At 39.4% G+C, this 20,627-nt stretch overlaps 1 protein-coding gene across 16 annotated transcripts in view; it reads right to left on the minus strand.

Moving 5' to 3' along the window:
- Nucleotides 1–20,627, minus strand: part of TCF4 (transcription factor 4) — a 349,860-nt gene that overhangs the window by 57,553 nt on the left and 271,680 nt on the right. The gene's annotated exons all lie outside the window — the stretch shown is intronic.

The raw sequence follows: 20,627 nt of genomic DNA on the forward strand, positions 1-20,627 counted from the left end.
ATTCACCAATAAAAAGGCAACTGCAGGGTTACCAAAAAATAATTCCCATGTCTTTTTTACAGTACACACCGAATAAACACCCAAAGAAAAATTATATAATTGATCTCAGAACGCCATGAATCACAAACTAAGCATTAATACAGGGTTTAGAGTTTCACAAAGGGTAGGACCATAGAGACAGATGTGGGAAAATATGCACATACAACCATACATCAAATAAATGCTACAGGCCCCACAGTGTCCTTGAAAATTGGGAGGTCCTAGAGATTAAACAAAACAAAAATAAACCGGAGAGAGCCACTCACCCTTTAGAAAACTAGGATTTTTTTCCCCCTAAATCAGAGGGATTTAAGCACCGTATTTCATAAGATTTTATTTTATAATTTTCTTCCCATTCTAAATGTAAAAATAGCAATTCTCTTTTATTTCCACAGTGATCACAATAAGGGGAAAAACATTTTTCAAGTGTCTTTAAGAAACAAAGACTAAAATGTAGGGCAGGAATCCAAAAACAAATCAACAACCTAAGTTCTGTCAAGTCAGTCCCAGTATTTTCTGGAGAAAAATATGACTGACTAACAACAGTTTGGGAAGTATGACTACATGTATTTAGAGGTCCTGAGAGAAGGCGCAAAGATGAAAGAAATATGGCCTTCTAGGAAAAGGGCAAACTGAAAATTAAATCATCTCACTCTAAAGCCAGAATGAGCAGAATCTCACTATGACTATCAACCTGCTATTATCCCGACACACATTTGGCCAACGAGGTCTGACACAAGCTAAATGCACCACACACGATTCCCCAAATTTCAGAAATCATTATATATTTACTACAAAACTGAAAATAAACTCTTATACTATTAAAAGTTACCTTATATTTTAAAACGATAGAAAATAATTCTTTTAACATACAGTTTAACCTTAATGAAACATTATACTACATTTTCCTTAAACATCAGTATTATTAGGCGAACACTTTTTGTTGACACCTAAAAAGGTCCAACTAACTTTTCCAATTTTGGTAGAATTGCTTGACATTTTGGGGATGGATGAATGGATGGAAGGAAGGAAGGAACGAAGGAAGGAAGATGTGTCATTAATTTTAGTCATTTAAAAAGAGTCTACTTTGACTATAAATTATGATCAAGCTCAAATATCTAAGGGTAAGAGCACTTACCCCAAATTCATAAATACTGCCTGAGTAGAAAGAATAGCTAAATGGTGGAAAAGGTTAGCATACACTGCATGATGCAGTTTCTGGTTTTCTGGCATCGCAGCCAGCTGAAGACTTTTTAGATCACATGGATTAAGGTTGTTATAGAGGAAATGGACCTTTGTTTATCATTTCTTAATGTGCCCTTTGTGCATAACTGATTTCTTTAATAATAATTTACAGGTCAGGTAATGTTATTGCTTTTGCCTTCATAGATTTCATCTTTGTACCTAAACATTTATTTCTAAGGTAAGCTCTATTTTTATTTATAAAGATAAATATTGCATAGAACTATAATTTTTTTTTGAAAGTAAACAGAACCAATGAATTTACTTATTCGAATGTCTATTTTAAACTTCAGAAAACTCCACAGTGGAATTGTCAAAGCAACTTGCTCAAGATGAGCAACTTGCTAAAAGTACATCACTATCTACTGTTCTTTATTTTCCATTATTTGATGGGTACTTTCTTTCAAGTTGGTGGCAGAGATAAAAATGATATTTAAGTAAACACAGAGATTATAATGTTCATACTTCAGCCTATCTTTAATCTTTTAATTTTTAATAACCAGGATAACCAGTGAGCTGCTTTATTATTTCCTACTTCACTCAATGATTTTGCCAATTTCTCAAACAAAAGACTTCAAAGCAGAGCTTTCAATAAAGTTTTTAATAGTGATATTAAATTCAGTAAGAAAAGCTCAGATCTATCTGGTTCTCATTATTATTCTGCTGGGTTTATACACAGATTACCAAACAATTGGCATTGTTTTCAATATCTAATATCAGAAAATCAGTCCAATTTGAAATTAAATAAAAATCTCAACTCTAATTCGACATGTTGAAATGACCCCATGATGAAAAGTGAGAAAAACCCAAACTTCTCTTCCAGCAAGGTGGCTCAGTTCAAGGTGACAACTGGCCTTCAGACTCTTCCTACAAGAGTAACTGAAGAAGCGTGAAATGTTGTTGCCCAATTGGAAATGGGCTATGTTGGCCAAAGCTCACTGGGCATAGCTCTTTTGCTAAACTATCTGTTCAGTAAAAGCCTCATGGAACACTAACTGCACAGTGTACTTCATATTAAATGGTAGCACCATTGTCTTTCCTCTTATGATCCTGGATTTAAAACAAAATTGTATGTATACAGAAATGGTGAACTTAACAAAGCTCTCTAGAGAACACTAAACCTTGAACTGATAGAGGTAAAACAAAAACTTCTTCCCTTGACAGATTAAATTCTTTGCTGTCATTGGCAAATACTGTCATGGTGCATTAGCCGTTCCATTCCACATTCCTAACTCTTCCTACTCCAGTCATCAGAGAAACAACAGTGTGGTAAGGTCTTCCAAAGAGAACTTTAGTCTATTAGAAAAGTAGAAAACCAAGCAGGCACATGAACCATGAAGGAGTGTGTCTCCTGCCCCTTCCCCTCCACAATTATAACGATATTGACCTCTTAGTCTCATTTATGGAGATTTAAAAATAAAATGATTGACATTTGTTTAGGGAACTTGGGGGAAGAGCTTTTGTGGTAGACGTTGTACATACATTATTTCTAATCTTCATAGAAACCACACAAGCTGACATTTTTAATAGAGTTGTTTGTAATTTACAAGGCTGCAGTATGGCAGAGAAGTGAAATAAACCACCCTGGGTTAGACTGTGAGTTCTACCACTTATTAGGAAGGTGACCTTGGACCTGTTGCTTTTAATGTCTCTGGTCTTCAGATGTCTACCTGTAAAATGGGGACAACAATGTCTGCTAGGCAAAGTTCTTGTAAGAATTAAATGGTGGAATATATAAAGCAACTCAGATGGTTCTAGAATGGTACCTGGCACGTACTAAGCATGCAACAAACATGAGGCATTACTGTTAAGGTCATGCTACTGATTTTTATTAATTGGACAAATGTGACTCAGGAAGTTCATTAAGAATCTTTCAGATGACAATGCAGGAGATTTGATCTGGCCATCAAACCTATTTTTTTTCTATTATAAAACAATTCCTTGCTCTTCCAAGGTAAATAAGATAGTCTTAAAAATCAACATGAAGAGATTACTTTTTCTTTGTATTTTATAAAAATAAAGTGTCATAAGGAATGTCAATGGTGAAACCAAGTTTGTTTTAAGTAACCTCCTTCCTAAAGGGGAAACTGTATTCTGAGGGATAGGGTGAAGGGGCTTCAGACCATGGATCATGAGGAGTGTCACTAGGAGGGACTGGGTGATGATGACCATGGTATTCTACAGTGAATCTTACCATTCTTTAACATAACTACCCCCTGGAGATTCTGCAAGTACCATCTGAATATAATTTCCAGGAGAATTAGGATAACTGAAACATTGCAATCGAGGCATTCAGACCCTTGCAGAGAGTTACTAAGTAGAAAATAGTAAAGCAGAGCACACTCTACAGTAATTTTATTTTTTAGAATATGAGGAGTGTCATTCTTTTCAGGAAGAAGCAAGGATGGCTCCAAGGCAGTGATACCTCGACATTTAGAAAAGTTGGGATGAAGACCAACTGTTCTATGTGACCATGTTAAAGCTATATTGCAGGCTGACCCACATAGCAAAGGGCAGATATTCTTGAAGAGTCAGCCTCCAGAGAGAGGATAAAAGATTCAGCAAGACAGTAGAAATTACCCAGCTCTGGATTCACAACAACTGGGTTCAAATTCCACCTGTCACAATTCATTGTGAGGATCTAACAAAGCAATTTATTTCCCACAGTCTCAGTTTCCTCATTTGCCAAATGGTCAGTAAACAGTACTAATATTTATATCTTATAAGGTTTACCCATTGCTAATAATTATTTTTAACAAAGTAGAATATATCCAATAAATTTAGTAATCTGTGGTTATATGAATTAAACTTAAGAAAAATGAAACCAATTTAAACATTCAGGCCCCCAGTCACTGGCTGTGTTTCAACTTCTCAACAGCCATATGCAGCCAGTGGTTGCCATACTGGACATTAGTAGAGAATGCCTCCACCATCTTAATAAGTTCAAATGGACAGCTTTAGTAGAGAGTCTCTGAGGAATCCCTGGGCATGTTTGCAGTCCACTGTCAGAACAGATATCGCAATAATACCAGCTCGCTTAAGACTTGCTGTCTCTCTGGCTAGGAAAGTAGAAACTTTGCAAGTGGGCTAACTGGACAGGAAAATTCTAGGTATCTCTAGGATCTGGCACACAACGGGTGTGCAACAATTGTGGATTTTAAGCAACAACAGGATATTGAGTCTTTGTTTTATTTATTATTTTTAGAGTCACATCTACTATTGTCTATTTCTTATTATAACCATCTGTTTAAATGCTTGCAAGTTGTGCCAAGTGATACACCACGGGAGAATATCTGTGACCCCAACTATGTAGCACAGAAAACTAAGAACTCTGGAACTGCAACTTCACCCACGGTTCCTACTGGTCCTACAGGGAATTACAGTTAGACAAGTTATGGCTTTTTTGAGACAAAAAAAGAGTTGAACAGACTTTTAACATTTTCCGGTGTGTTTTCACATTATCAGTAATTTGGTCCCTCTATTTCATACTTTCTCTTTATTTGTACTAATTTTTTCTTTTTACTAATTCTGTAAATCAGTTCTTTTAAAGATACTCCTTCCTCTTTACATGCTACTTCTACATCTGCCTTCCTCTGTCCTGTCTCCTGGATTCAAAAGTAAAACAAAGTCAACCTCATTTTGTAAAGGAATAAAGTTAGAGGATTCACCCAGGGGCATGCAGAGTACAGGCTCCTGACTCCTCAATATAAAGATTTCCAATGGTCAGCAAAATGGCAAGAAAGGGGAATAAAAAGAATTCAAGTTACACAGTTGAATAAAAAGGTGTAAAGGCAGTTAAGGATGTTCTAAGGCATATACCAGTCTGAGAATGCAAAAACGCAAAAGTAAAATCAAATTCAAGCAATAAAGATCAATCACCTAATATATTCTCAGCATACATTATCAAGTCAAGGAATATTAATTAATTAAAGGAAGATTCTTCCTCTATTTCCCAGGGATTGTTAAAGCCAGTCTGCATCATTATCACATAAACAGAAACTATGGAGATAACGCCAGTGCATGCAGTACGTCGACAAACAGATATTTATCATAAATGGCGAATTTTCATAGGTGTAGGCAGCTTAAATTGTAATGTTTTTATTTCTAGTTAAACCACTTGGAGCTTTTAGAGGTATTATCAAATAGTACTAAATGCCCTAAAACAATAAGAAGAATATTGTTCCTAAACTCTGTTTAGGGGAAGTCTGGGGGGGGGGGAGAATATTTCACAACTATCTAAACATGTGTAAAATATACATTCATCATGTTCATATATTACACCTACTAATTGAGCAAAATTCTTCAATTTACCAGATTGTATCACAAAAATATATGAAAAAATATATGATCCCCCACATAATTTCCTGCACGTATTAATATATTTAGAACACAAATCACTGCAAACAATCATCCATACACTGCATCACAAGAAACAGAATTTTGCCTCCTTCCAAATATCAGTCCATAATCCATTCATGAGTAAATAAAACCTACAGTGAATTGCTGTCAAGAGTTTTCTCCCCTTCTTATCCACCAAATTTCTTTTCATGTTAAGAAGTAGGAAAATGTAAAAATTTGGATTGCCTTCTTTTGTATCTTTATTGATCAAACGACAAAAATGAAAGAAGTCAAGAGGGTCCCAAAGAAGGTGACAAGAGGGAAGAGAAGTGGGGACCCCAGAGATCCACAGATCACAGATGGACAGACGGCAGCCCAGGGCTCCTCTACCCATGCACTTGGCCTTTGCAAACCGCGATAGGAAAGGAAAGAAGGTCTGGCACTGGAGTGTGTGTGTGTGTTCTCGCGCAAAGCTCACCAGGTGCTGCGGAAAAACCTGGCATTCTTCATGGCCAGCTATCTCTTGTTCTTTCTCCTTTTCAAATGCAAAGGCCAAGGCATCCTTCCTATTTTTTTTTTTAATATAGGTAGCTATTGTGACTTTTTCTAATTTCTAAATTGGACTCCAAACTCTAAATAAATAAAAATGAGTGGGGTGTAGCTTTGTATATATAGAAATTCACAAGGAAGGAGGAAAAAAAGACCCTGCTTTAACTAAAAAGACAAACTTAAGACCAAGTACTGCTAACTAAGATAATGATAATATTGCATGTTGGTAGTGGAAGTATTTTCAAGGTATTATCCCTGAGGCAGCAGGAGAAATGCAGTAGGCTCGTCCCACTATACGTAAGAGTTACAGACCATGGAAGAGTTTAAGCTGTTTTCACATATTATCTCACTGAATTTCTACAGCCATCCCAGTGAGGTATGTAGGAAAACAAAAGCTTAGCATGCTCCACAACAGCAAAAGGACCTGTCCCAATGCCTATCATGCCCCAGTTCAGAGATGGCAGGACAAAATGATGACAATAATAAGAATAGCTAATATTTTATTTATGATATGGCAAATTGTAACATACATGAATTTTGACTTTACATTTTGTTTCATTATCATCCCAATTCTACAGCTAAGGAATATGAGGCACAGAAAGATGAGGTAACAACTTAGGTGCTCAAAGTCACACAGCTAATAAAGTGGCAAAGTTGAGATGCAAGATCATGTCCTCTTGTTTCGGAACTTGACCTTTTAACCGCTACCACAGCATCTTAAGAATTGTCTCCAGGTTGCTTGTTTATGGACTCCTACCCCAACCTAGCTTTGCAGAGTCCTCGGTCCCTTTGAGCAGCCAAGGTCCTGGCCATTTAGCAGCCAAGGGCAAGTAAAGGAGAAGGCGGTTTTGACCAAAGAGAAGAACACAAGATGATCTTGGTAAGAAGAGCACAGTGTAGTCTGCCACAAGAAGCAGAATCATTCATCTGTCTTCCAGTCATAAAGTTGTACAAAAAAGAAGTATTAATACATTTGGTTAATAGTCCCAGAGACAAAGAGGCTAAGTAATCTGCGGAGAGCTGCAGTGGGGTTTTGTGGTGAAACCAGACTCATGACAAAATACCAGAACACCAGGCTGATTAAAAACCATCATATTATTATCTGAAGTATTAAAGTGAAGTGTGAACGTAGCCTCGTCTGTGTACTAGCCTCTGGCTCCAAATGCTTTTTTATTTTTACACCTGCATTTCTCTTGCTCTTGGCACTAAGTGAGCAGACACTGTGTGTTTGCTATTATATTCAACTGGTATATCACAGGAATGCCCACTGTCAACATCATGAGTACCTTGGCCATAGCTGAAAGTGCCTTAAACTGATTAAGTTACACCTGGCGAGAGATCTCTTGAAGCACTTCATTGCACGAAATTGGGTCCAGGTGAATCCTGACTTCTCCCTGGTTCCATTCCTTATGTTACTTATTCCCAGGGGAGCTGGCTTCATCACCAGGCTCAGGATTGGCAGAGATAAGGGACTGTGGATGCTAAGCACATCACAACTCTTTAATATGTTCTAAACACCTAACGAAGTTGTTTCCCAACTTCTATTTATTGAATGCTCATCAGAAATTAAAGGAAACATCGAGAAGAACCTGATGTGTTATTTCTATTAGTGATCTCAAATCTTAAACACATATAATTATTTATATCTCTATTTACACTTACAGATCAAATTCATGGCTTTCAAATATGTCTAATAGATGATTTCCCATTGCAATGCTTTTTTTTTTTTTTCCCCACCCTTGGCAGCTCATCGTTAGCTGTGTTTACAGGACAACTACTGTTGCATTAGGAGGTACTGGGACATCAAAATTGTGTTGGTTGTTTCTGCAATAAATAGCTTTGTGACCTCGGAAGACACCTGTTCTATCGATTCAAAGAGGGCAGCAAAGTCTTCCTGCTGGAAAGACAATTTCTATGTCTGTACCATAAAGAGAGGAATTGACTTGAAGTTCACTCCCATGTCGATTATCCAGTGAACACGAAGAGGGCCTGCTAAGGCTCGCTAGTCTCAGAAACAATAAGGTTAAAAAAAAATAGTTAAAAAAAAATGTGCAGGTGTGCTTGGGCGTATGTGCATGTAGGGCCCAGCATGGAGCAGGCTCAGTTACTGAGTGCATGCAAGCATGACTGAGCAAAGAGCACGCACAAGGTGCATAGCAGAGTGAGGACAACATCATAACTCGTGAGACAGATAAGCATTTGTTTGTTCTGCCAAAATAGATTTTACAGTACTTCACTTCTCTACGTGTTCAGGGTTGAGCTTTCCTTAGAAGACGGAGGCAATTATCCAGAATGGATCACCTATAAGAATTCCAAGTGTACCTCTCCAACCCTTTTCCCTTGGAGCCCAAGTCCCTAGATTGATGGCTGAAGGCTAGGGCTGAGAGCACCACTGCACATTAACAGGTAGATTTTGCAAAAGGGTTATAAGATCAAATAAGTTTGGGCACCATGGGGTAAAAAAAAATGAATTCCACTGCTGCAGACCTCAGTCAAGGTACATGACTACGCAAACCTGAACAATTTTCCATGGCCACCAAGCCACTTTACAAAACACCTTGACCGCTCCCCCATCTTTGGGAAGTGTTGTCAGGGTTTGTTGGCAGCCACTGCACTGCAATGCAACCAGGCTCAGATGTCCTCCCCAAAATGAGCTTTCAGAAAGAATGAGAGGAAAGTGCAGAAGGTATGAGGGAACCCGACAGTGTTACAGAAGGGAAACAGTGCAAAAGAAAGATGCTAATTACTCTATAGCTTGACCTTGTGCAATCCTAGATGTACTATTTCTCCAATCCCAAGAGTCCTCACTACTGTGTGTGTGTGTAGAGCAGGCACAAACAGCCAGAGCCTTCATTCCTAGGCACCCATGCCTTCCCCAGAAGCAAGAGGCATCCTGAAGAAAGTTGTGCAGAAAGTCCCTTTAGAGAAGAGACCAAAGAAGGAAAAGGCATTGTGTACATGTGCAAGAATGTAATGACAAATCCCACTATTACGCATAATTATATCATACCAATAAAAACATACAAAAGAGAAAGCACGGTGAGCCCAAGATTCTAAGAAATATTGAAGACATGAACACTGAACAAACTGGTTATAAAAGTGGCTCTGTTCTCTACATTCTTGGACCTTACTGAATAAAACGAAATTTGAAGTTGGTAGTGCACATCTGTAATCCCAGAGGCTCAGAAGCTGAGGCAGGAGGATCTTGAGTTCAAGGCCAGCCTCAGCAACTTAGAGAGGCCCTAAGCAACTCAGTGAGACCCTGTCTCTAAGTAAAATACAAAAAAAAAAAAAAAAAAAAAGGTGGGGATGTGGCTCAGTGACTAAGTGCCCTTGATACCAAAAACAAAACAAAACAAAACAAAAAAATATGAAATTTGATAAAGTTCTATGACTGATCAATATAAAGGGTTAAATCACAAAGACTTATTTTTTAAAAATATCACTTTGAGGTAGTTATCTATCCAAGTAGTCAACCATCCCACCCACCTTGTACATTAAGAAAAATGAGATGGGAGAGGGTTAAGGTCTTCCTTTCCCAATAGTCACAGGGCTGGATGAGGCCAGGGGTGGGGTTGCATTCTAGGTCTTTTCACTCCAAACCCCAGGTCAGAAGTGTCACTGCTTGATGGAAATATCTTTCCAAGTCACCTGCAGCCTAAGGAATGTGGAGTTCAACTTTTCATATCAGCAAATGGTATTTGCTGATGCTAAGTTATAAATGAACTCAATCCTGTTCTATAAAGCACCAGACTTAACTCTGGGTGCTTCAAACAGATGCCTTCCTCTTCTGCTTACCAAGAGAGTTGTTATGAACAGTGAGTTTCCAATCTGGTGAAGTTCTGAACAGAAATCTCTGCCATGGCATGCTGCAAAATTATTGCCCCATCTCCCCTTTCAGAGAGCTGAAAAAAGTATGAATTATCTTTTTTCTGTCAAAACATATGGCCCTAAGTACTTTCAACTGAAAACAAAAGCATGAAATAATTACCAAATGTATGACTCTGTGGCACAGATTGAAATGGAAAAAAAAATAGTAAGTATGCAAATTGTCAACATCTATGTCCAATCTCTGCTTGTTGCCCAACCAAATGCCCACTCCTTCCCCTATGTCCACAGAATCTTCTAGGTAAAATCAACCAGCAATATTTCACTGATTTAACTCATAACAGAGCTTCTAGCTAGCTCAAGGCCAGGTGCCTTAGCACATTTTTATTAAAAAAAAAAAAAACAAGGGCAGAGAGATTTAAGTTGTACAATAAGCAAAACGAAATGTATGAATGTGAGGAGTATATTGTATAAATGGTACGTGCAAATGAAATGGAAAGGGAATTATCCCATTAGGATAGGGTTATTAAAATTTTTTTCTTAAAGGAGAGGAATTGATTAAGAAAGGCAATAATATTTCTGAAATGAGACTATGCAACAGAAGAAAAAGGATCATCAATAATGCGTTAGCTCATGTCTTCAAACACATTTAAATTATAATTGACTTTTTCTAATATTTAAATTTCAGGCATTTTCTTCATTTGATCTGTTTTCTTAACCTTAAAGATATAAGGATTGACGACTAGCTACATTAAATATTTTCCTGGAATAAGTAAGGTATAAATAAATGTCAATCACAATTTCTTGAACAATTAAAAAATGATGGTAAGAATGTCCCTTTGATTTTGTTCTAAGAAATGGAAATTTTGATAAGTGACTACTTTATTCAAAATATTTCAGTTTTCAAAACAGAAATGTAAATCCAGATGACTGCTTAATAGGAAGAGAAGGGAAACAGTTTAAAAATCTCAAAGTTGATGAGATTAATAAGAAAATGTTTTTTACAACAAGAGAAACATAGCAGTTTCACATGATAAAAGGCTCAGGACAAATTCTGCCCCCTGCCCCCAGGCCTTCTTTGATAAACTAGTATCTAGAGAGAACTTTGGAGAAATATGCAGAGGGGTTAAAACAAACAAGGGTATTTCCTGTTTTCTTTTTCCTGTTGGAAAAAAAAATCTCTTTAAACAGAAAGTCCTTTCTTTATATTAGAAAATTTCAGGTCCTCTGTCACTTGCTAATCAACAGATGACAGAAAGAAATGGATGTATATGTTTGCATATAGTGTGCATAAACATGTTTGTGTGTATAACATTAACATTAAAGTTTGAAAAAACACAGTGGCTGGGAGATCGGAGAGACCTGCTTAGTGGGAAGGAAGTTTCCCTTCGGGTGCTGAACATGTCTTGGAATCAGACAGATGTGGTGGTAGTTGCTCAACACTGCAAATGTACCAAATGCCACTGAACTGTTCACTTCATAATGGTGAATTTTATATTATTTAAATTTCACCTCCACTAAACAAAACAAAGTAACATGTAGTAGGAACCCCATAATGTAGTTGCTGTGCCTAACAAGAAACACCAGTGAGACCCAATTTACAGAGAAACAGCATCCCAGGAGTGAGAGGGCAGATGATGGGCCATATTTCTCTAGCAGTAGAACTTGTCATCATTGCTAGATGGAAAATTGAGGTAAATAATGTAGCTATTGTTAGGAGTTGAGGCTGCCTCTCCACTGAAATATAAACTGCTTTCACCATAGTTACTCATGTTCTCTTTGTTAGCCAACTCGATGTTCTTCATTCTACCAAGAAAATGAACCTATGATGTTCCTCATTGCCAAAATGTCATACAGGGCTCAACGTTGAGCACAATTCTGTATTTGATGCTACCACTCATGACCTGACCCTAGACAGGTTGTTTAGCCTTTTTCCCAACCCCATGCTATTCACTGGGAAAACATAGGATCACAGCCTGTGCCACGACAAGAAGATGATATGCTGAGAAAATACCTGTAAAAGGTAGGTCTCTTATTTGCACAGCGTGTCCAGCACCCTAATGATGCTGAAAATAACATTTAATGGTGACATGTCTTGACGTGCTTTAACAGAAAACTTCTGGATATGTAGATAACCTATTTAGCTCTGTTCTCCCACAAGTCCAAAAAGGAATGTGTACTTGTCATATAATGTTGAGAAGAAATATGGACCAAAAAACTTTCAGAAAAAGATGAATTCAATTAGTCTTAATGGAATGTATTTCATTTGCTAAGCTTTCTCAAAATTTTATTTTAAAAGTTCATGTCTTTTATGAATTATACAGGTCTTATCCCCCATAGACCACAACAGTCTCCTTAGGGGCAGAAGTTGTGGCTTAGAGTACATCCAATGGAATGGCCCGCCCACACACAGTAGGTAGCCAATCAAAATTTATTAAATGAATACAGGAAGCAACCAAAGTAAAAAAGAACCAATCATTTCCTTCACTTACAAAGTTTATGCAGCAGATTTTTAGTTCTGAAGAGCTTTACAGAAGTATATTTCATGTGTGTCTCTTTAGAGAAACCATCCTCTGAATTATGAATGGTTTCCTCAGGGTATTGCACATGGGGGTAAACCTCTGGCCTTATAGGAAGAAGATGTCACTTGGAGAAAACCCAGATGTGAAAGAGATCATGCTGCAATTCCACAGTTGTCCAGAACTGGATGTGCAAAATTTTCCAAGGAGCTCATTCATGTAAATTTGCAAATCTCTCTAACTTGCTATATTCCTAATATCTGCCACTCCATTTCTGTGGCCAGAGTTTTGCCACAACAGAATACAATCCCCAAACTGCACTCATCACTTAGAAGACTTTTTTTTTTTTTTCCTAATTCCTCCTGTGCCATCACAGAGGTGTTCATATCCTGTTTGATCTGGTTGGCCTGGGCTATGCCTTTGCCCCTAGTGTGTGTTAAGCTTGAGCTTTATGTGTGGTCTGTTTTTCAAGCAGATTATAATTCTTGGGGGTGGGGAGCATGTTTCTCATTCTTCTTTCCATCACTATGTGTGGTAAATAAGATGTTCATGTTCCAACCATGACAATGATGATAGAAAACCATCTTGTCATGCCTGTTCTCACTTCTTTACCACCCTCCATACCCACTACTTCAATGAAACTGCTCAAGAGATCCTGTTGCTGCAGCCAAATGACACTTTTATCTCTCAGCAACATCTGACACTGTGGACTGTTTCCTCCTTCTAGTTAGATTTGCTTTCCTTGGCTTCTGCGACTCTATGTTTTCTTGGTCCTCCTATCCCTCTGGACTTTTAAATTTTATTAGCTCTTGGGCATACCCGTTTGAAAAGCTCCTCCTTCCACTCATGATAAAATCTGAACTCCTTAACAGGGCACACAGGCACTTTTTGATTTGGCCACTGTTTATTCTTTTGGTCTCATCAGTTAATATTACCCATTTACACTGGGAGCTCCAGCCATTCTGAACTACTTTTGGGTCATGGGATAGGCCTTACTCTCCGTTGCATCAAGTTACTACTCTTGCATTTGCCAGCTTAATTCCGTTCATCCTTAGAACTCACTTCCTTCAGGGCCAAATGTGGGACAGGTGCTTTTCATGGGTTTACCTTTAACAACCTGGGTTTCCTGATCAGGACTGTATTATGAGACTACATGACAGTTTTCTGATTACTTGACTATTTCACATCTGCCTTGTTTGGTTATATTTTAGTGCTTGGCCCATAGTAGGCATTCCATAAATATCAATTGAATTAACTTTCTTGTTAAGCTTCATATCACCCATCAGAGTGATGAACTTAGAAAAAATTGCATTAAAGTGTTGTGTTTTTTAAGTCACCAAAGTAACTCCTCCCTGAAAAAGAAGCATGAAATCTGCCTTTCTGTAACTTCAAACTGATAATCTCTGGTGACAGTGCTAGTCCAAAGAGCAGATCCAGGATTGCACGCAGGTGTAGGTCTGTGACTTGCTGTCTGTGGAAGAAGCCTGGAGCTCTGGCTATTTTTGATCCTTAAATTCCCTATGTTCTGCTCCTGTACAGATGCACAGGAACAAATATCAAGGAGAGAGGATACGAGAGCCCTAAGGACTCTGCACTTGTCCCAGGATTTAGATTCCTAATGTTAGCTCTTTGGAGTGCAGTATGGGAGAGAGAACAAAAGCATTCACTGCTTGTAAGTCCTCAGAGCTCAGGAGTCAAAGTGGGCAGAGGCTCATGATCTGAACTTGGCAGTGTACCACTGGGCATCCTCTGTACTGCCAAGCGAGTGTACTGCTCACATCACATGGATACCTGTGTGTGCATGTTTTGAGCTTCAATTTAATCAGCCACATTGATTTGGGGGCTGTTTTCTCAATAATGACACTTCTGTTATATGCCAGTCATACCAAAGAGAGCTATATCAGAATGACTGTTCCTAAGGTGAAATGATCTGTAGAATTTTCTAAAATAGCCTTACATGAACCAACTGGGTGAGCAAATGCTAAGATTTGCATTTCCTTGAAATGTGATGCTATTTGTGAACTTCTAATTGAAAAAAAAACAAAAAAAAAACTGCAAGTGACTAAGTGTAGAGGTGCTCACACCAAAGGTGGCTCATATTTAGGCACATGGTAAACTGATTTACCCTTGAACCGAAAGACTAACATTAGGGATGGGTAAGTCAAGCCATGCTTTGTGTTTGCTCAATGTCTCATACTATTTTTCAAATGTCATGGGCTCAGCAAAACCCAAAACACATTTTCTCAGCACTTCTCTGTATTTTTCAACCCATATGTATTTCGAGAGAAGTTTAATTCATATGTTTCAGATTTATTTACATGCAAGTCATCAGAATGTTGTTTTGTACGAGCTATTTGATGTCCTAGAAGCCTCTTGAGCCTTTCCTTTGAGGTTCCCCCCCCCCCCCACCCCTTAGGATCAGGAAGTCAGGAAGCATGATTTGCACTAGTAAAAAGCCAGGGGGAGCTCATCAGAATCCCCAATATTTTTTCCTCAAAGGTTCAAATTTTGTTCAAAAGTTAAATTGCATAAAGACTGAGTACAATTCTAATACTGACAGACTTTTGTGTTTTCCTGCTCCTAATTGACAAAGCCCTTCTTAAAGTTAGTAATGTCTTCCTTGTGGGCATAAAAGTGAGCATTTGCAGTGTATGCATAACAAGAACAGATCCTAAAGAGAGGTAGTGAGCTCTTCAAAGATTCAGTGAATGCATTTTGCAACATGGTATCTGGGGAAGGGATCTTGGCAGAAGGAGAGGAGGAGATTGAGTGCCTCTCCAAGAGCATCCTGTGAAAATAAGCATGAGTTTTCATTCATTAGGAATTTTCCAGGCATTCTCCTTCCTCAATTCATATAAGAAATTCCATCTTAAGTGTGGTTCAACGATTCTGAAAAATCCATAACATAATTTTATAAATTCTGCATTCGTAAAGAAATGCAAACTTAAAATTTTCAAGGACAGAGTTGGTTAATTTGAGAAACCTTAAATTCAGACTTTTACCAAAGCAGGATTTCTTGTTCCTTAATAAGCATGAAGATACTATATATTAAGTACTCACAGGAGGGCTTTTCATCTTTTAGCAATATTGATTTCCCATGAATTTGATCATTTTGAAAGATACACGAAACAGAGTAACATTTACAATTAATAGCAATGGATAGTTGTGTTTTTTTTTTTTTCATTTTTTTTTTAAGGAATTGTGGATAAGAAAAAGATTGCCTCCTTGGCAAGATTTCCTGAATTTCTGTCTGAAAACTGAATTAATATTGGGCAAGAAGCACACAGGCAGTATCTAACACTATCTCCTGCCTCTGTAGTATATCCCTACAAATACACACCCACACTTTCTATCAGAGTGTCTTTCCCCGGGGCAGGGAGGCAGATTTGGAATGCTGGTTAATCTGAGCCAACACTGAAAGATTTCTACCTACGCCACCTTTCAAGGTTGAGATAGCTCTCTTCTCTAAAACTGTTTTCCATTTTCCCATTTCAAAATCAGAATGCTGTCAGGGCTGGGAAGATTCAGAAAGTCTTCTCAAAGCAAATATCTCTCCAACACAGCTGCTGGTAAGTGACCCAACATGTTCAGGATAGGCTCACAACCCATACACTATGTTTTTTATAGCAATGATCCACGGATACTACACATGTCAGGAAAGCAATATGTTAAAAAACACACCTGCACACAAATTGAACTCCCAATACAACACTCTCCAAAAGCAGTTAGTAGGAGCATGAGCAGCAAATAGCAATGCCAAGTCTTCAGCAAATAAACCTAATGGTGACATGAGGCTATACATGGGTGCACATGAAATCCAAGTCAAATACCTAAGTAGCCACTATTAAAACAATTGTGACTAGAGTAAATTAATTGATTGGTAGTTGCTCTGAATTCAAATATTTCCTAGAGGACATCGATTCAATTGTAGGAAAGTTAGGAAATGGCAAAAATTTAGCCACTATCAATACCTTTTTTAAAAGAGACACAATCATTTAACAAAAGCAACCTGTATATATTATAAGGGAAAGACTTGGGTGAAAAATACAGGCTTGGGCAAATATTAAGACTCAGTCAGGAACCACTGTAAAAATATGGTTGGTTTCCTTTAGCCTCAACCAGTTAAGGTTTTTACTACTTTTCGATTAAAGATCAGCTCCAATATGGAAACAAATATGAAGAAGAAATGTGTCAAATAGTTCTATTAGGTTTCCATGGTTAGGTACCAATAACTCATCTCACTTTTTTTTTTCTTTTTGTAGGGACAAGTTTTTTACTTTTTGTTTGGTCCTGGTTTGCTGGTTTTCAGTTTAAAAGAGATGTTCATTGCAACATTTGCTTGCAAAATGCCACGTTATTTTTTTTCAAGTAATATAACCTAATTGTAATATATTGAAATGCAATAGTTGAAGAGAAAAAATTAACAGACTTATGGGCTACCCATCTGTAGACCAGATTACAAGACATGTAAATTTGAAAGCATTATAGAAAAATGTTATTTTGAGAGAAAAATTTTCATGAGCAACATTAAACATGTCATAATGTTCCTCTCCTCTTTGCCTCTGTGTTCTCCATTACTAGCACTTGCCTTGGCATATCACAGATGCAATCCTGCTGAGCAGCAGTAATGAGGAGCCACTTCCTGGGTAACCCCTACCATCACAAAATTAGCAGGAGAGAAGTCACTGTGTATGGGAGATGTGTCTCCAACATCTCTCTTCTTTAGGGGAAGGAGACACATGCCGCATGCACCTTTCCACCTATAGCCCAAGATCAACAGAAGATAGAACCCCAAAGATCTCCTTCACATCATCCTCCTGCCCCTATACAGCTTATACTCAAATTCCAAGAGCTATCTTGTTACATGAAACACACACACACACACACACACACACACACACACGCACACACGCTAATCTCTATCACTACGATTTTTCAGCATCATTTCAATGTTTAACAACCTGAACTAATAGCCATTTAAAAACATGTCCTGAGCTTCTGGGGGGAAACTGCCCCCCCATTTTTTTTAACTTTAGTATACTTCTGATCATTTTGTTGGACTGACCTGTTCTGGGATTTTACTAGACGAGTGGACAATTTTTTTTTGTTTGTTTTAATTGAAGGTCCTTAATGTGGGCCACATGTTTCTGCCAGTGATTTGGACATACAGAGGAGGCGGGGGCAGGGAATGCAAAATGGTAGGGAACTGGGGGGGGGGAAGGTAGGGAGGGGTGGGATGATGAAAAGACCAGTTCCACAAGCGAAGCACATTAGCAACCCAGAGTGGAAAGGGCCGGAAGGAAAACCCACCCACCTCACCCCTGTGCTCATTCTATCAACCTGCAATTGTGGCAATCAAAACCATATGTCGGTTCTTCCAGATCTTTCTCACAGGACAAACATGCAAAGGGCCTCAGGCCTGGCGTTGCCATCAAATGGTAATTGATACCATATGAGCCACAAAATAGAAAAGCACATGCAAACAGCAACCTCTCTCCCTGCACCCCCACCTCCCCACCCCCTTCTCGGCCCCTTGAGAGGGATGAAATTGCAGGTCTTGCCGGGCTGCTAAGTGCACTGCGCACCATGAAAAACAAGTGTATGGGGCTCCAGTAACCACCTGTAAATCAGAAGGAAAGCAGGGTCCACTAGCCAAGAGCTCAGCCCAGATACCAGGCGAGGGTGAAAGGTCACTCAGGGTTAATACAAGGTCATTGATCATGGGGGAAAATGAGCACAGGTGTGAAGCAGATCACAGGCCTATAGCCGGGAATGACCCCCCCACCCCGCCCCTGGTCCCATGGCACATCCGGCCTGGAGAAGGCTCATTCCTGCTAAGCCACATCTGTCTTCTTCTCCTCCTGCCAGTGAGAGAGTGGGAAAGGGGAAACCACTCCCCAATTATAAGGCCATTAGAAGAAAAGTGACCCCAATCCTGTATTTGCTGCTCTCCTGGTCTGGGTATCTTTTTGCATCCTATTGTTCACATAGAAGAAAAAAAAAAAAAAAACAACCAAGCAAACCCGCTGAGCTGGAGAACCTGGCAGTTGCTGGCTGAATGTAATACAGTAGGTAAAATCCGTCTCTTGTTTCCACCGACACTGACAGAACTGCAAGTAGCATACGGCTCTCGCCTCTGCATGTATATATTTTCTTATTAACTCGATCGGGCAGAAATTTGCAGAGATTTGTTTGGATTTGGAAGTCACAACAGAATGTCAGTTTTACAAACCAAGGCTCATTCTGTGGTGAAATGTACAGCTCTGGACCAAACCATTCACCACACATAGCTATTTGTTCCAATTCCTCTAGCAGCCGCTTCTGAACAAACAACGACTTATTCTAAACACACGCAATGGGTCTAATTTTTCTTCCTTCTGCCTATCCCATTATATGTGATATTTCAGTCCTTATAGATCTTATGAAGTTTAAATATTTTCCAGATGGGACTAGGGAGTCCAGAACCCTGTAAACACTCGACGTTATAAAAGGATCAACTAAATACTCAAAACAGAGGAACAGAGGATGACGGTCACATTGTTCTGCCAGCAGTAACCTAGTGAGCTGACACCGGCAGCTCTTGGAAGGGGGACAGACACCAACCCTTTTTCCTCCCCCCACCCAGTTCTTCAGGATGGGCTGATTCGTCCTCACTTAGGCTGCATTTATGTATATTTTTCAAAGTAAAATGTTTCCAAAAAAAGATGGTTTAAGCTCAATTTACAATTCATTTCAGTGGCAAGAGAGAGAACCCATGGTCGTAAAAACTTAAAGATAAATTCCACTGTCCCGCAGAGGGAGAATTAGTAAGGCCTACTGAAACCCTACGTTTGCTCCGATCCGAAGCAGTCCTGCCTTGCCATAAGCATGGTCAAAGAAGACCTGGTGGTGTTGTCCAACGGCCTCAGCAACAATTCATAATGACAGCACCAAGCCAAGAGGGCAAGAAGTGAATCAATGAAGGCAGCAGAGTCACAAGAACAGCGATTAAAGCGAAAGTTCTGGAGAGTGGCAGGGAAGAAAGAGGCAGGGCAGAGCAGATGGTCACACTGAAGTGGAAGCGGCACAGTGCAGTTCAGGAGGTGTGCAGCCGGGCAGGCTGGGAGAGGCCACTCTGGGGAGACTCTAACCTTACCTCTGCTCTCCCTTCGTGGTCCAGGCAACATAACCCTGGATGTGAGCATCTGCATTGTTTAAATTTCATCCTGTGGTGTTGTCTGCTGATTGGTCAGACATGGCTGACAGCATCAGGACTGCCATCTGACAGACAAGGAGCAAGCAGGACCACAGCCCAGAATTCATCATGGGAGGGAGCAAAGCGACTTCATTCCAGACCCACAGATGTCTCTGCAAGGCCTGTTGCTGGCCTGGGGGTGGGAGGGCCTAGGAGGAGGCTGGGAGGAGGGCATGAAGGAGGGGAGGTGGGACAAGCCCAGTCACCCAAATGACCAAGTGCAAGGCGGGCCCCTGGCTCCAGAGCTTCAGGACCATGTTGAGTAGCTTCCCTCTGCCTCTCCCAGTGCCTCTTACTTCCTGGGATTAGAGGGGGCTTCTCTCCCTGATTACTTTCTTCCAGAATCAAAGTAGTGTTCTTTCCAGTCTGGAATACGGCAGTTATTCTTTTACGTATTTGTTTCTCAACATTTTTAAAATATTTTCCTAGGGATACAGAAGCTACTACAGAAAGCATAGTCAACAAGAGCATCCCATCCAGATTTTTGCTGTGGTCAGGCATGGCCTCCAATTTTAAAGGGATTTTAAAACATTTGACTATTAGCAGCAAAGTAAAAAAAGTAGAGGAAAAGGTTTGAAGGTGTTTGGAAATGGCCAAAGAACTTGTGGGGGAAATAGCAGAAGAGGTAGAAAAGAAAGAAAAATAGCTTGCAAGTGGGAGAGGAAAGATGGGATCAGTGCTACTGGGCATGACTTTATTTTGACCCAGGTACCTGTTTCTCTCCTGGCCAGCAGGGGCCTTGTAAAGCTCACTGATAGCAATGGTAGCTGTCCACAGATCGCCCTCTCCTCTCCTACCTCCAATCTTGGTGGTGATGCTGCTGCTAAAACACACACACACACACACACACACACACACACACACACCTGATCCAGTCT

This window comes from Spermophilus citellus (assembly GCF_964194105.1).
Source record: "Spermophilus citellus genome assembly, chromosome: 12".
Classification (NCBI taxonomy): domain Eukaryota; kingdom Metazoa; phylum Chordata; class Mammalia; order Rodentia; family Sciuridae; genus Spermophilus; species Spermophilus citellus.